Genomic DNA, 11,480 nt, shown 5'->3' with positions numbered 1-11,480 from the left:
ATTACAAGTAAAAGTTGTAAAGACAGATTTTTACTTAAGTAAAAGTACAGAAGTACTTGCTTTTAAAAGTACTTAAGTACCAAAAGTAAATTTCCTTTTTTATGTCAATGCACTGTTTCATTGTTGTACATAGTAGTACTTACAATACTTCTGAAGCAACTTAGAATACATTACACCTACTGAATACACTGACTAGCTTGTAGTATCTTTGGAATAAAGAGCTTTTAGAAAGTTAAAAACCTATGGGGAAAAAAACTAAACAAAAAATTATTTAACACCCCTACCCACCCCCACAAAAGCAGGATGGTAGTGATCTCACACAGCTCGGACAGTGTGTGCACACATCTATGTGTAGCCATTCATCCACATTTGAGCAGAGTGGACAGCGAAATCCTGGAAAATCAAACCTGCTTTAAAACCCAGCAACACAACTTTAACTGTATAACTTTACAACAGCAACACAGCTTTAACAAAAAAGCAAAACAGCAAAACTTAATTACCATCAAAACAAACATTTTAAATGCTGTCTATTCGCTCTCTCTGTACTTTGATGTCTCACACAGAACAGTCTGTGCAGTGCTGCTTCAAGTCCAACACCTTTTGTGTTTTATTAGGAGACGCACAACAGTTCTTCTGTGGCTTTATAGGTAATATTTTTACCTACACAATTTAGCAAAATCGTTTCGAGCTCTGACACACTTCCTTCCAGACCTAAGGGGACATCATGTGCTTGTCCGCACAGACAACACATCGGTGGTCTCCTACATCAATCGGCAGGGGGGTCTGCGTTCGCGCCCCTTGTACAAGCTGGCACGCCAGATCCTTCTGTGGGCTCAGGGGAATCTCCTCTCACTAAGAGCAGTCTACATCCCTGGGTATCTCAATCAGGGGGCAGATATCCTGTCGAGACAGGGGCTGAGGTGGTGGAGCTCCTCTGGAGGGAATTTGGCCAGGCGGAAGTGGATCTATTTGCGTCGCAGGAAACGACACACTGTCCGCTCTGGTTCTCCCTCACACATCCAGCTCCACTGGGGCTGGATGCCATGGTGCAGACGTGGCCGAGGCTTCATCTGTACACTTTTCCCCTGATCGTTCTGCTCCCGGGAGTTCTGGAGAGAGTACACCGGGATGGGGTCCGTCTGTTGCTAGTAGCCCCATTCTGGTCGGCCCGAGTTTGGTTCTCGGACTTGGTGTCCCTCCTCGACGGCTCTCCGCTGGAGATTCCGATCAGGAGGGACCTCCTCTCTCAGGCGGGAGGCACCATTCTTCACCCCCACCCGGAGTTATGGAAGTTGTGGGCGTGGCCCCTGAGGGGGCACAGCTCCTAGCATCTGGTCTCTCAACTGAGGTTGTTGAGACTATACTCCAGTTCAGAGCTCCTGCCACTAGGAAACTGTACGCCTTGAAGTGGAAACTTTTTCGCTTCATGGTGCAGACAGCGACTGCAAGACCCAGTCAACTGCCCAATTGGTATAGTTTTGGAGTTTCTGCAGGAGCAATTCTCCGCAGGGTTATTCTGTCCAGTTCATGACATTGCCCCTTACCCTATTCTTGCAATATTCAAGTGTTCATGTCCCTGAGTAATGTCTGCATCCACCTAAGTCTGAAGAGAACACATAATAATATAATATAATAATATAAAATAATATGCTAGAAGACAGCTATCCATATGAGAGAGAGGTCTTGTGTGGAGGGTGGATCTGGAACTGAATTCTGTACAGGTTGTCACAACATCTCTTGATAATCTGTCTTCATGAACTGCCCTGAAATACAATTCAAACACTAACAATGATTGTTTTAAATGTAAAGTGAGGCTCTTGCATTCACAAAGCTCATTTTGGCCTCTACAGCTCATTTTGGTGGTGAAGTGTGCAGGAAATTCTGCCAGACTGAAATGTAATCTTTGGTGAACAGTCTTCAAGAGTGTAAATACAACTTTAAGATTTAAGTACCTTTCAGACTCGCGTGATGTTTCCACAAGCAACAAAGTCTACTTGAACAAACACTTCACTGCATTTAAAGTTTAAAAAATAATATTTGAACAACTAAATGGATCTATATCATTTTACCTCAGACTGCAACCCAGACCGCTTCACGTGCTAATTAACTACAGGAAATTATAAAATTAAACATTGGGAACTTAATAACTTTACAATACAAAACATTATAAGTCTATAGTTACATTTAATGTTAGATTGGCAAATTTAGCAAATAAAAAAATTCACCTTCAGCATCCATCCAACTTGGCAGAAAATAACCTTTACAGACTGTTACAGTTTGAAGTGAGAGGCACGTTCACAGTACTTTGGTTCTGTTTTACTGTTATTAATTTTAATTTCAAGGAATTTTTTTATTATCATCTGTGTCTCATTTCGAATTATGTTGGACCCCTCTGTAGGTTGTTGTGTATAAAGTGTCTTCAGTGCAGAGTTAAACAAGATGACCTTGTAGGACATACAGGAAATAATAATAATTATTTTTTTTATATTAGATAAACTTTTGAATGTTACTACTTACTAGTCAGATGGTTCATAGCGCCTTGGAGATGTTTGTCAACAGGTGATCCGCTCCAGCTCTGCAGCATGGCCATCAGCATGGCAGAATATAGGAACAATTTGTCACAGAGCCAACAATATATAGTATACAATGTCAAGTTTATTAAAAATAAACAAACTAGAGCATAGGTGAAATGCAGAAAAGAGAAACAGTAATATGGAAAACATACAAAAAAAATCTTAAGATAACCAGAATTCACATTTTTAGATTTTCAGATGCATGATGATATATTGTGAAAAATGCATATGAAGTTATTTAATAAGCTTTTTCAGACTACCTGTGTTCCCTATATCTCTGTCAGCAGCTCCCATTAGAAATTTTCTTGGAACTTCCCCTCTGTTTTAGAGGGTTTTTTTCTGACACTCCTGAAATCACAGTACAATTTTTATCAATATTAGTTTACAATGAAAAATCAAAACATGTTTGAAACGGTTGTTGTGTATAAAGTGTCTTCAGTGCAGAGTTAAACAAGATGACCTTGTAGGACATACAGGAAATAATAATTATTATTTTTTTTATATTAGATAAACTTTTGAATGTTACTACTTACTAGTCAGATGGTTCATAGCGCCTTGGAGATGTTTGTCAACAGGTGATCCGCTCCAGCTCTGCAGCATGGCCATCAGCATGGCAGAATATAGGAACAATTTGTCACAGAGCCAACAATATATAGTATACAATGTCAAGTTTATTAAAAATAAACAAACTAGAGCATAGGTGAAATGCAGAAAAGAGAAACAGTAATATGGAAAACATACAAAAAAAATCTTAAGATAACCAGAATTCACATTTTTAGATTTTCAGATGCATGATGATATATTGTGAAAAATGCATATGAAGTTATTTAATAAGCTTTTTCAGACTACCTGTGTTCCCTATATCTCTGTCAGCAGCTCCCATTAGAAATTTTCTTGGAACTTCCCCTCTGTTTTAGAGGGTTTTTTTCTGACACTCCTGAAATCACAGTACAATTTTTATCAATATTAGTTTACAATGAAAAATCAAAACATGTTTGAAACACAGTAGTTTGAAATAGTTTCAGCCCATTTTAGCCTGCATGTAAGTGACGTGACCGATAGACTCTACAGTGCAGACTTTTAGGTTCATTTAATTAGCTTACTTCCATTTATCTATTGACAAATTACCAGCAAAACATTTACAAGGCTACCAAAACCACTCATCTACACATAAGATGTGATTAAAAGCCCAAACTTTCATTAATACGAGGTCAAATCTATAGTTAGCCTACCTCTTATAGTTACCCTGTATAGTTAGTTAACGGTTGTGATGCTAACGGTCAATTTTCGAAGACACTAAACCCTTTCTGTAAAGTAAATATTGAACAGAAACGTGTCATTTACATGTAAGAAAGTGCCAGGAAGAGTTGTATGTTTTATTTCTAACTCCCTCCGCTCCAGTTTAAGTGCGACTGGAATGTTCAATGCACATGCCCATTAAAACACATCAAAGTTACCAGCGTTTACATAAATAGTGCATAAAAGTTAGATAAAATGTCCTGAAACTTTATCACATATTGTTTAAGTGGAGAGTAGGCCTACATCAAACTGTAAATCCAATGAGAATATGAAAGCAGTATTGCAAAACATTGTTTGAAGATAGATAGATAGATAGATATAATATAATATAATATAATATAATAGCTTTAAACCGTAAACCTATAGTGTAGAAATAAAATAAGGCTGCATTGCAAAAACGCAATGATTAAAAATACATCATATGCGGTATGAATATAATTTCACATAAACATAGGTGGAGCGTGTGTAAGGCTGGCCATGGGGACTTAAGGCAAAAATGCCACTAAACTGGACAAAAATGCCCCTGCACAAACAAATGAAATCTATTACGTTTGTTACTAACAAAGTGAATATGAATAGACAGTGTCGATTGCGGCATTAAAATAAGATCTGCTTATCTTGCACCGCATTTCATTTTAGGCGTTTTTACAGTGTTGCACATTTTAACCAATGCAATGCAATGGCCAATCAGAGGCGTCCAGATGAGTCATCATTTAAACAGATCAGTTTTGTTGAGAGCGAGTGCACGCATTCGCTGACTGAATTGCGAATTCTCTCATCATAAACAACAAAGCAGAAATCATGTTCATGGATGAGCTAATGATTTATTAACGTAGTAGAATGAAGCAGGGTGAGGCTGAAAAGCTGTCGAAGCGAAATGAGGCCGCTGAACGAGCGTGACACACGGCTCGAAAGCAGCGGAGCTTTTATTATGCCACAGTCGACCGCTTCCGATCCTTCCGGTCGTGCGTATGTGGGGGGAAAAGCAGCGCTGTTTTATCATACTAGATACATTTGAAAGTTCTGTTATACAGTCTATGGTGAGAAGTCGTCATTTGCCTTGGAGCCTTGGACAAACTATGAAAAAAAATATATATACTATGCATTGTTTTCCCTTAAAGCATCAAAAAGCACCTAATGGAGTTTGAACTTTACATCAAACTGCTTCAGTTTCACACAAACGGCGACACAGACAAGCATGTTTGGCTAGAGTCACCCTGAACTCATGTATCTTCGGAAGCGGAGCTGCGCGGAAAGTTACAAAAAATGCCGGAGATTTGCACTTGCACATCATATTAATGTACTTTTGCGCTACAAAAATGCACTCGACATTTGTCAGTAGAATAATGCCATAATTTTCCCTTATCAAAAGTGTCGATTGCTGTCTTTTTCAAAAGTGCATGACCCCCCCTTGTCCCCTGTGTCAACGGCGCTCCTGGCTGGTCCACACTGACTTCCATAGTATTATTTGTTTATTCATATTCATATGGTCCAGCAACTGCAAATGTGCAGAAGAAATACATTTATACAACTTGAGGGAGTGCAAATGATGTTTGGGTCTATTCCCCAAACAAAGCAACCGTTTGGCCTCGGAATATTTGTATTTTTTTAGGAAAACAAATTGTGACTGTACTTGTATTTGCCTGCTATATTCTGTGTTTTAAATGGATTTATATTTAAAATTTTGTTTAGGGGTAAGGGTTTGTGTTCAAAACTTTCTAAATAGTGTAATGTAAATGAAATTATTGTGGCTATTCAGATTAAAAATGCCCCAACATATGTGCCATAATGACAAATTAATACCCCAATTTCATGAAAATAAAATTCCCATGCTCTTTGCATCTGTGCACTGAAGCCATTTATTTCCCATTGAAACAACAGCGTTCCTAGTTTGTTGAAAAAGTGATGCCTAGGGTTACATTTAATTTAATTCAATTCAATTCAAGTTTATTTGTATAGCGCTTTTCACGGTACAAATCGTTGCAAAGCAACTATACACAGAGGTGGACAAAGTACTCAACTCCATTACCTGAGTGAAAGTACAGATACTGCTGGTCAAACATTACTCCATTACAAGTAAAAGTTGTAAAGACAGATTTTTACTTAAGTAAAAGTACAGAAGTTTGCCATCAAAACAAACATTTTAAATGCTGTCTATTCGCTCTCACTGTACTTTGATGTCTCACACACAGAACAGCAGTGCTGCATCAAGTCCAACACCTTTTGTGTTTTATTAGGAGACGCACAACAGTTCTTCTGTGGCTTTATAGGTAATATTTTTACCTACACAATTTAGCAAAATCAGACAATATTGTGTCTAATATATACCACAATATAACTTCTTATTATTAAATTGTTGTAAATAAATATCACATTTGCAACTGGTCAGTGTTCAAAAAATGCTGCGAATTCTCTTCATGTAGCCCTACAAGAGTGATTACTGATAAACTGACTGAAAAAAAGAAAGTCACGTTTTAGAGAAGAAAAAAAATCACCCACTGACTTTCCCTAATAATATTTTGTAACTGATACGGAACCTTTAGCGTCTTAATAGGGACAAGCAAGACGCTTTCTTCAATTTATGATGTCTTCTGAGTGAGACAGGTTGAAACGTGGCATGTACAACGCACCCAGCACCACACATCATTTGGATGTCGTTTTTTGGGCTAAATCAAGTCGGCCCGTCATAGACTTCTTTTAGCCCATTTAAAATTGGTCTTTGTTCGGATTTGGTCTAAATTTAGTCCAAAAATCTACATTGAAAATTGGTCTTTGTTTGGTCCTTCGGATTTGGTCTAAATTTAGCTCAAAAATCTACATTGAAAATTGGCCTTTGTTTGGTCCGTCTAATTTAGTCAAAATTTAGCATTTCGGACCACAAATAGCTCTAATATAGCCATGAACATAAATGTAGCAAGTGAAGAAATAGATTGTAAGAATAGTTTCAAGTTATGTGTCACCGCACAACCTGCGCATCCCATAGATTATTTGTTATTAAGAACTTACATTCGCAAACCATATGTAAATACTGTATATTTGGCATGGCAGAAATTGCCCCTAGTGGGTTATATCTAGTCGAAAATGCTTGTGCTGTGTAGTACACCTATTAACAATAATTTATATAATATGCCTGTAATGCATCCATAAAAACATATTAAACATCTCAGTAGTTCAAACACCATAATAAACCACAGCCTTTTGCCTAGCCCCAGAGGCGGACTTAACCATTAGGCAAAGGTAGGCGACCGCCTTGGGCCCCCAAAAGCCAAGGGCCCCCTAAAATGCTTTTTATATGCGAGATCAGATGCATGTTCAGTGCTGACGCACAAGTGGTTGCTGTGGTGTTCATTACCACGACAACCGTCTGTGCGTCCGCGTTGAACGTGTTTCTTAGCAAAAGTAGGGCGATGTAGAAAATGGGGACAGAATCCCGGAATCTATTAATAAAAACGGAATTTACTGTGTAAGGCGGAATGTGACGGAATGAATGGCGCAGACGCGCGTTTCGTTTGCTATTTAAGCACACGCAACGCTCGCGGTTGTCGTCTGTAGTAGCTAAATTTGATTGAAGTGTACTGAATTGCATTTGATTTATTCATTCAATATTTGACGAATTCCGCGACATTGCTCGTTACACAGTAAAATTCTGTTGTGTAGCATTTTGAATGTACAAAAATTAAAGGGTGTGTTTAATTTTCATTGGAATAAAAGATAGATTAATGTTTTCGCCTTCATTTGATTACCAGAAAAATTTAAATACACAACACAGAATTTCTACAAAATAAGTAAATACAATTTAAATTTCATAGGGCCCTATTATTGTATACAAATTAATAAATTAAGTTGTTTTTATGAATTCCATTAATTAGATATGTTTTTGATTAAACCATTAAAATGGAATATAGAAAAATTTAAATAGAAAGTGCAGAATTTGGGCCCTAATAATGTAATTTTTATTAAACATTTAATAGGCCTACATTGCTGTTAAATTAAAGTTTCATGATTTTAATTAATTAGACATGTTTTTTGTTAAAATTTAATATAATCATCCAGAAAATAAATAAATAAATAAAATACAACTGAAGCCAGAAAAATTAAAACAGAAAAAAAGATTTTGGAAAAAATAAAACGGATTTCATAGGGCCCTACAAATATCATGCATCTGAAGCTATACTTTTAATACTAAGCAACAGTGCATATTATATAAGGCCTATTTTTTTATTTTTAAATGGCGCTCACTGGTTTTTGTGAAAGACCCAAGAAGGACCATGCACAGTCACTTTCCACAGAGGCACACTTCATGTTTGGTTGAAATAATCCTTAAGCATGTACATTTATAATTTTCTTCAGTTTAATTTAAATGTGCAATTAAAATAAATAAAACTAAATGTATATTTTAAAGTTTAGAATTAGACAGCCTTGCGTTGTGTAGACAATTGCATAGTGAAAATTACCCCAACGCACCACCTAGTGTCCAACCTACTCTAATACTATTATAACCATAGACTGTAAAAAACATGGACGTAGTGTCCGTGACGTCACCCGTTGGATTCTGAAGAGATTTTTTGAAGCTCAAAGTGGGCGGAGCCAGTCATCGCCATCTTGGCAGCACGTCACCGCGCGTCACTCCCGGATAATCGAAAATGGGCAAAGAGGCGGGACGTGGGCGGCGCTGAGGTGCCTTTTTAGGAGTCCAATTCTGTCGTTTCACGTTGAGCATCCACTGGTCTAGTCTGAGAGGGTCTGGATCACCTAGAGGAAAACTTTACACAGACAAATAGATAGTTACCTTTTTCACAGACTACTTTGCACAGTCCTCATTCTTTTCGGGACATTTTAAAACACTTAATTTAGCTTATAATGCATTAAGACAGTGTTTTTCAAAGACCAAACGCAGAAAACATGTTATTAACAAATCATACTTATGTACAGACAAGCAGATGAGTCCAGGATAAGAAGCGTTGTCCTCCCATAGAAAACTGTTATAAGGAAAACGCTTACATGGCTTAATGCATTAAAACAGTGCTTGTCTGTACATAGTATGATTTATTAATCATGCTCTCACTGAGTTTCGTCTTTTAAAAACAGTTTTAATCGGTTTTAATTCATTAAGCCACGTTAAGAGTTTTTCTTATAGCCTAACGGTTTCAGGAAAACGCTTAATGAGTTACGTTAATTACAGGCCTAACGTTACAGCTAATCACAGTCGGTTGGATTCTGGAGTGTAGTAGAGTTTTGAATAAAATTATAAAGAATAAATTAATTAATAAATAAAATTACATTACAATATCACTCACCGGAAAAAATGGATCCCAGACTTAGACGGTCTGTTAGTACAATTAACCGCACAACAAGACATTTTATTTGATCATTTTAAGAAATAATCACGAAAATAACCCATAGACTGAATAAAACAAAAGCAGAAAGTTCAGCGGCAGATAGAGACAGCAACGTCAATCCACCTGTCACTCAAGTGGCCATGCCCTTAATTATGCAGAATTTTAAGGCTTACTATAATTTAAACGGATGAGTTATAAAAAAACTCACAGACCCCCTCACAGTGGTCATGAAGGGCAAAATTAGCTATATAGACCAAAATAATTTTTTGAACCAGGCTGTAAACATGTTTTTTTCTGCTGTAAAGTTGGGCATTTTAACATGGGGAGTCTATGGGATTGACTCCCTTTTGCGGCCAGTTGATGAATTACAGTTTAAATCACTTCCGTGTTGGCTTCACGAGAGAGAGCGGGAGGTTGCCGCTCGATTATAACCTGTTTAAATGTTAACAAGGGATTTACAACTTTAAAGAAATCCTTTATTTATAACATGTACATGATTATAAATAAAGATTAGATTCTAATTCTAATCTAAAAGATTAGACACAATGGGACACGGTCGTGCAGCAGCGAGCAACAGTGAAAGAAACCTCAAGGTTGTAAATGTGTGAAATTGTATAGGGCCCCATTCCTGTATTTTGCCTGGGGCTCCCAAATCACTAAATCCGCCCCTGCGTAGCCCTATTAATAAATTCACATTAATTACACCCATACAGGAATGTAGCACCGTTAAATATATTTTGAAAATAAATTTTTAAAATACATAAAACATAAAGCTTAAAATTGTTCCTCATGATACATGTGTAAATATGTGTACGAAAAAATATATAATATTCCTATATATATATGCCTTAGTTTTTAATCAATGTTTTTTCAATGTTATTTCTACACTACGTTTACCATTTCTAAAGCTATTATATGATATGATATGATATATGATATTTACGTAAATTCTGCGTGACTTCTACATGCTTTAATGGGCGCGTGCACTAAACTGGAGCGGAGGAAGTCACCATGGAAACGGGGCGGCAGCTCATCTGTCAAGCAGCAACTCCATCTCTCACTGCTGTTTTCACTGATTTCAGGTAAGTTTAGTCTCTGAAATTACACAAATAGTACATACAAGCGTTCCTGACACTTTCTTTCATGTAAATGACATGCTTCCGTTGAATATTTACTTCATAGAAATGGTTTCGTGTCTTCGGAAAAAGTCCGTTAGCATCTCAACCGTAAGGCTATCTATAAGAGGTAACGTTAGGTTAACTATAGACTTGAGCTCTTGTTTCTGAAAGTTTGAGCTTTTAATGTCATCTTATGTGTAGATGAGCGTTTTTTTATATAAAGGTTTTGCTGGCAATTTGTCAATGGATGAATGGAAGTAAGCTAATTAAATTAACCTAAAAGTATGCACTGTACAGTTAATCGGATACGTCACTTACATGGAGCGTGAAAATGGGATGAAACTTAAAGGGGTTATATGATGCAATTACAATTTTTCCTTTCTCTTTGGAGTGTTACAAGCTCTTGGTGCATAAAGAAGATCTGTAAAGTTGCAAAGACTAAAGTCTCAAATCCAAAGAGATATTCTTTATAAAAGTTAAAAGTCAACCATGCCTACCTAAAACGGTTCGTTTAAACACGCCCCCACATGTCTACTTCACGATGTGGGAAGATTTGCATAACGCCGCCCAAATGCTCACGCAAAGAAAGAAGGCGTAACTTTGATTCTCGCTGTAGTATTTTTGCCATCGCCGCCATGTCGTGGAGACACTGTGTGTTTCTTTGTGAACGCGAAACTACCATATTGACCCAAATATAAGACGATGTTTTTTTCTTGGAAATACATCTGAAAAAAACGTGGTCGTCTTATATTCAGGGTCTAGACTTTGACATGTCAATAATACACCCACAACAACAGGTGGCGCCAAATACGCATAAAACGAGTGTGCCATGAAATACGTAATGTAATGCGTGTTGTAAAGATCGCAAATAAAAACAAAAGAAAAAGAAAACCTTACAGCTGCATGAGTCGTGACTGTCACGTTAGCCTGATGGGACCAAACTCCCTTTGTGATTTTAAAACGTACCCAGATTTGAAGTCTACAGTAAGATTTAACATCTACTGTTAGTAAAATTTTGGTAGGCTACTATTAGATGGATAGCCTAAATGACCTAATTCAGATGGGCTGCCTGTTTTATTATTTTTTTTATGGTATATCAAAAAGTGTATATTTTTTAAATGTGATTGTTGGTACATTTTACCAGTTTTTAC

The 11,480-nt window shown here is 37.0% G+C and overlaps 1 protein-coding gene across 1 annotated transcript in view; it reads left to right on the top strand.

The window, feature by feature from the left end:
- Positions 1 to 11,480, top strand: part of LOC107552357 (transmembrane protein FAM155A-like) — a 125,277-nt gene that overhangs the window by 14,549 nt on the left and 99,248 nt on the right. The gene's annotated exons all lie outside the window — the stretch shown is intronic.

The sequence above is a fragment of the Sinocyclocheilus grahami genome, unplaced genomic scaffold (assembly GCF_001515645.1).
Source record: "Sinocyclocheilus grahami isolate Dianchi unplaced genomic scaffold, SAMN03320097.WGS_v1.1 scaffold448.1, whole genome shotgun sequence".
In the NCBI taxonomy this organism is placed as follows: domain Eukaryota; kingdom Metazoa; phylum Chordata; class Actinopteri; order Cypriniformes; family Cyprinidae; genus Sinocyclocheilus; species Sinocyclocheilus grahami.
This window is presented reverse-complemented; position numbering and strand designations above follow the sequence as displayed.